Here is a 6,000-nt window from a genome sequence, read left to right as displayed (position 1 = left end):
TATTTTCCTACTGACAATCTTCGACAGGTAGGCTGTTGAATCTATCACTATAGAAAACTTCTCCTTATTAGAGCCCTGAGATGCTACCAAAATACAAGGAAATAATAACATATATTCTAAATGATGATGATTATTATGTATAGTTGTGCATGGCACATTACAGAAAATAAACAAGGCATAGATATTTAATAATACCGACACTAAGAATAAGAATGCTTCATTTTTATTTTTTAGCTGCCAATACACTATTATTTTCCCTTATGCCCAGTACAGCTGGGTAATTGATCAATGGATGTTACTGAGTGCATAAACAGAAAATGCTGTGTGAGCTGATGAGGAAGAAAGTGCCTGAGGAAAAGCTTATTCCTAAGCATCAAAACCTATAAACAACTGCTGTTTTAGTGAGCTATGTTTGTCCATCACTGGTATTCTAGCTGGGCAAAGTAATTTGGATGCTTGAATTGTCATAAATAAAAGTAAAGATTGTTTTGTTTTATTCCTCCTCAAGGTGGTTAAAGGTGATAACTGGTGAGAAAGACCAGAAGACTGAATGCACCTTCCCTCCATCTGCACTGTACAAGATGGGGGGGAAGCAAGGCCATAACCTCACTCCTTGTATCAATGCCTTCCCATCTCTTCTCGAGAGTCTAGTATCGTGAAATCAATGGGAGTTAGCGACGTAGATGCTTTTGAAGATTGCAATAAGCATCTGTATGCTTTTTAGGTGCCTAAATGCCTTTAAAAGTCTGGCCTTTTGAAAATGGCACTTAGGCTCCTAATTTACTTAGGCACTTTTAGAAATTGTACCCATACGTTTGTTCTTGTTAGAGTGATATAAAAGGATCGCATCATTAATGAGAATAAACTATATGTAGAAGTGGACAATTCCCATGACTAAAGTGAGTCAGAGTGTTAACAGGAATAAAAGGGAGTGTGTGTTTTCAAATAATGGAAAATGTGAAGCATTTGACTGCAGAAAGAATGTTTTTATTTTCAGATTCACAGATTTGCATACAACAGTCAGAAGTGGAGCGGAGCAGAAAAGTCTATGGATACTTAATCACAGACTATGAACAGAAGTCATGTTGTGAGCTAATGCTGGGCATCAGGATTCCCCACACTGCACATCAAGTTCAGTATCATTTGCTTGTCATGCGGTGTTGGTAGCTATTCTGCATTGTTCTGTCCTTTCCTAAAATTGGATCCTTTCATTGGCTACAATGGGATAACTTGCAGAGTAAGGCAATACTCAGTGTGAGTAAAAGCCCCATGACCTGGCTCACAGTCCTGGGAGCTGAGATTGTGTTAGATATATAGGGAAAAGTAACTTCACCTAGATATTCAAATAGCTGCAAAGTTCTTTATTTAACTGGCAACCTCAGTATTGTGAAGTGGTAATGATTTTCCTATCTGGATAAATAAAGAAACAAATGTGCTATTTTTCCCTTGTGGATTGGTGGATTTGTGTTAATTTATAAGGATGAACTCAATTAAAAAGAATGTATTAATTTCTGCTGTTTAACTTATTTACAGTAACTATCCCTGTCCTGTGGATGGATAGCTCTGCTGGTATATAAATATTACACTTTTTAGAATAAAAGCCTAGAATTGTTTGCAGAGCTTTTCTTGTCTCTGTCCTACTTTTTGCATAGTTTGCTTGACAAAAAGTTTCTATGGTTTACCTACCTGAATTTATTACAAAAACCTTTGGGACTAATTAGGATTTGTATAGTAAAGCAATGAGAGAGATTGTCTCTCTCTATATACATAGATCCCCAGTTTTGTGCCTTGGGTTATTCTTGGGGCTACCAGAGTCAGATTCAATTATAGAAGCACATTTGTTGCTCATCTGCATTAATAGGGCACAGTACAACACCACCAGCAGCAAAGATCTTGACAAATTCTAATATCTTCCAGTAAGCTAAATAATTTCCCAATTGTCTTCAAAAGACTCTCATGAAAAACAAAAGAGAACATGCAATCATTAATGTAGGAGAATGTGATTGTTAGAAAAATATTTTTAAAGAAATATAAGTAATATTTTGTTTTGTAGGTGAATTTAATCAGTCGACTAATAAAGGACTAGTAACATGGGCTAGAGCCAAGTACAGACCTTTCTGTTTCCCTCTGCAATTGTTCACAAAGCCATGATGCTGGCAGGTCTTACATAGGCTTTATTCTGGCTATGACGTTCACACATGTCAGCGGAAGGGAGTATCCAGTCCTTAATTCCCAAATCTGAAAGGTGCCAATTGCCTGAACTCAACTCCCATTGGGTGATGAGGGTACTGGCATCTTCCAACAGGCTCAGGAACTCACCAATCAGGTTCTTAGGCAGTTACTGGAGCAAGCTTCCTGACCTACTTCTGGAAATTTACCTGCATTCTATCTCTCTCTCTCACTCTCTGGCATCAAACACCATATACTCTAGTCTGGTCCCTTTAGTGCCTAAGCCCTGGTCTACGCTAGGCATTGAGGTCGAATTTAGCAGCGTTAAATCGATGTAACCCTGCACCCTTCCACATGACGAAGCCCTTTTTTTCGACGTAAAGGGCTCTTAAAATCGATTTCCTTACTCCACCCCCGATAAGGGGATTAGCGCTGAAATTGGTTTTGCTGGGTCGAATTTGGGGTACTGTGGACGCAATTAGATGGTATTGGCCTCCGGGAGCTATCCCAGAGTGCTGCTCTGGACTGCTCTGGACAGGACTCTCAACTCAGGTACACTGACCAGGTAGACAGGAAAAGGCCCGCGAACTTTTCAATTTCAATTTCCTGTTTGGCCAGTGTGGCAAGCTGCAGGTGACCATGCAGAGCTCATCAGCAGACGTGACCATGATGGAGTCTCAGAATCGCAAAAGAGCTCCAGCTTGGACCGAACGGGAGGTACGGGATCTGATCACTGTATGGGGAGAGGAATCCGTGCTATCAGAACTACGTTCCAGTTTTTGAAATGCCAAAACATTTGTCAAAATCTCCCAGGGCATGAAGGACAGAGGCCATAACAGGGACCCGAAGCAGTGCCACGTGAAACTTAAGGAGCTGAGGCAAGCCTACTAGAAAACCAGAGAAGCGAACGGCCACTCCAGGTCAAAGCCCCAAACATGCCGCTTCTATGATGAGCTGCATACCATTTTAGGGGGTTCAGCCACCACTACCCCAGCTGTGCTGTTTGACTCCTTCAATGGAGACGGAGGCAACACGGAAGCAGGTTTTGGGGATGAGGAAGGCGATGATGATGAGGTTATAGATAGCGCACAGCAAGCAAGCGGAGAAACCGGTTTTTCCGAGAGCCAGGAACTGTTTCTCACCCTGGACCTGGAGCCAGTACCCCCCGAACCCACCCAAGGCTACCTCCTGGACCCACCAGGCGGAGAAGGGACCTCTGGTGAGTGTACCTTTTAAAATACTATGCAAGGTTTAAAAGCCAGCATGTTTAATGATTAATTTGCCCTGGCATTCGTGGCTCTCCTGGATATACTCCCAAAGCCTTTGCAAAAGGTTTCTGGGGAGGGCAGCCTTATTCCATCCACCATGGTAGGACTTTACCACTCCAGGCCAGTAGCACGTACTCGGGAATCATTGTAGAACAAAGCATTGCAGTGTATGTTTGCTGGCATTCAAACGACATCCGTTCTTTATCTCTCTGTGTTATCCTCAGGCGAGTGATATCTCATGAATGAGACCATCATTCATGGTCACCTGGTTGAAATAGGGTGCTTTTCTTAAGGGGACATTCAGAGGTGCCCGTTCCTGCTGGGCTGTTTGCCTATAGCTGAACAGAAATGTTCCCCGCTGTTAGCCACGCGGTGGGGGGAGGCAAAATGCGACCTTGTAACGAAAGCACATGTGCTATATATGTAATGTTAACAGCAAGGTTTACTGTGAAAGAGTGTACCCATTGTTCTATAAAATGTGTCTTTCTAAATACCACTGTCCCTTTTTTTTTCTCCACTAGCTGCATGTGTTTCAAGGATCACAGGATCTTCTCATTCCCAGAGGCTAGCAAAGATTAGAAGGCGAAAAAAAAGACTCGTGATGAAATGTTCTCTGAGCTCATGCTGTCCTCCCACAGTGACAGAGCACAGACGAATCCATGAAGGCAGACAATGTCAGAGTTCAGGAAAACACAAAATGACCGGGAGGAGAGGTGGCGGGCTGAAGAGAGTAAGTGGCGGGCTAAAGAGAGGGCTGAAGCTGAAAGGTGGCGGCAGCGTGATGAGAGGAGGCAGGACTCAATGCTGAGGCTGCTAGAGGATCAAACTAATATGCTCCAGCATATGGATGAGCTGCAGGAAAGGCAGCAGGAGCACAGACTGTCGCTACAGACCCTGTGTAACCAACCGCCCTCCTCCCTAAGTTCCATAGCCTCCTCACCCAGACACCCAAGAACGCGGTGGTGGGGCCTCCGCCACCCAGCCACTCCACCCTAGAGGATTGCCCAACTAACAGAAGGCTGGCATTCAAGTTTTAAACTTTTAAAGTGCTGTGTGGCCTTGTCCTTCCCTCCTCCACCACCCCTCCTGGACTACCTTGGTAATTATCCCTCTATTTGTGTGATGAATTAATAAATGAATGTGAAGCAACAATGCCTTTATTGCCTCTGCAAGCGGTGATCGAAGGGAGGTGGGGAGGGTGGTTAGCTTACAGGGAAATAGAGTGAACCAAGGTGCGAGGGGTTTCATCAAGGAGAAACAAATAGAACTTTCACACAGTAGCCTGGCCAGTCATGAAACTGGTTTTCAAAGCTTCTCTGATGCGCACCACACCCTCCTGTGCTCTTCTAACCACCCTGGTGTCTGGCTGTGCCTAACTAGCAGCCAGGCGATTTGCCTCAACCTCCCCCCCCACCATAAACGTCTCCCCCTTACTCTCACAGAAATTGTGGAGCACACAAGAAGCAGCAATTACAAATGAAATATTGGTTGTGCTGAGATCTAACTGAGTCAGTAAACTGTACCAGCGCATTTTCAAATGTCCAAAAGCACATTCTACCTCCATTCTGCCCTTGCTCATCCTGTAGTTGAACAGCTCCTGACTACTCTCCAGGCTGCCTATGTATGGCTTCATGAGCCGTGGCATTAAGGGGTAGTCTGGGTCCCCAAGAATAACTATAGGCATTTCAACATCCCCAACGGTTATTTTCTGGTCTGGGAATAAAATCCCTTCCTGCAGCTTTTGAAACAGACCAGAGTTCCTGAAGATGCGAGTGTCATGTACCTTTCCCGGCCATCCCACGTTGATGTTGGTGAAACGTCCCTTGTAATCCACCAGTGCTTGCAGGACTATTGAGTACTCCTTGTGGTTTATGTATTGGCTGCCAAGGTGGTCCGGTCCCAGGATAGGGATATGCATTCCGTCTATCGCCCCACCCCAGTTAGGGAATCCCATTGCAGCAAAGCCATCCACTATGACCTGCACATTTCCTACGGTCACTACCCTTGATATCAGCAGATCTTTGATTGCGTTGGCTACTTGCATCACAGCAGCTTCCACAGTAGATTTGCCCACTCCAAATTGATTCTCGACTGACCGGTAGCTGTCTGGTGTTGCAATTTTCCACAAGGCTATTGCCACTCGCTTGTGAACTGTGAGGGCTGCTCTTATCTTGGTATTCTTGCGCCTCAGGGTAGGGGAAAGCAACTCACAAAGTTCCATGAAAGTGCCCTTATGCATGCAAAAGTTTTGCAGCCACTGGGAATCGTCCCAGACCTGCAACACTATGCGGTCCCACCAGTCTGTGCTTGTTTCCTGGGCCCAGAATCAGCATTCCACCGCTTGAGCCTGCCCATTAGCACCATGATGCCCACATTGCCAGGGCACGTGCTTTGAGAGAAGTCTGTGTCCATGTCCTCATCACTCTCGTAACCGCGCTGACGTCACCTACTCGCCCGGATTCGCTTTGCCAGGTTCTGGTGCTGCATATACTGCTGGATAATGCGTCTGGTGTTTAATGTGCTCCTATTTGCCAAAGTGATCTGAGCGGGCTCCATGCTTGCC

At 44.9% G+C, this 6,000-nt stretch overlaps 1 long non-coding RNA gene across 1 annotated transcript in view; it reads left to right on the top strand.

Moving 5' to 3' along the window:
* Positions 1-825: 825 nt before the first annotated feature.
* Positions 826-6,000, top strand: part of LOC122459617 — a 28,157-nt gene continuing 22,982 nt past the window's right edge. Inside the window, exon 1 of the long non-coding RNA XR_006280422.1 lies at positions 826-1,237. This is a non-coding gene — a long non-coding RNA (uncharacterized LOC122459617). The remainder of the gene's footprint in view (positions 1,238-6,000) is intronic.

This window comes from Dermochelys coriacea, chromosome 3 (genome assembly GCF_009764565.3).
Source record: "Dermochelys coriacea isolate rDerCor1 chromosome 3, rDerCor1.pri.v4, whole genome shotgun sequence".
Classification (NCBI taxonomy): Eukaryota; Metazoa; Chordata; order Testudines; family Dermochelyidae; genus Dermochelys; species Dermochelys coriacea.
The sequence above is the reverse complement of the archived record's forward strand: the minus strand, read 5'-3'. Positions and strand labels throughout refer to the sequence as shown.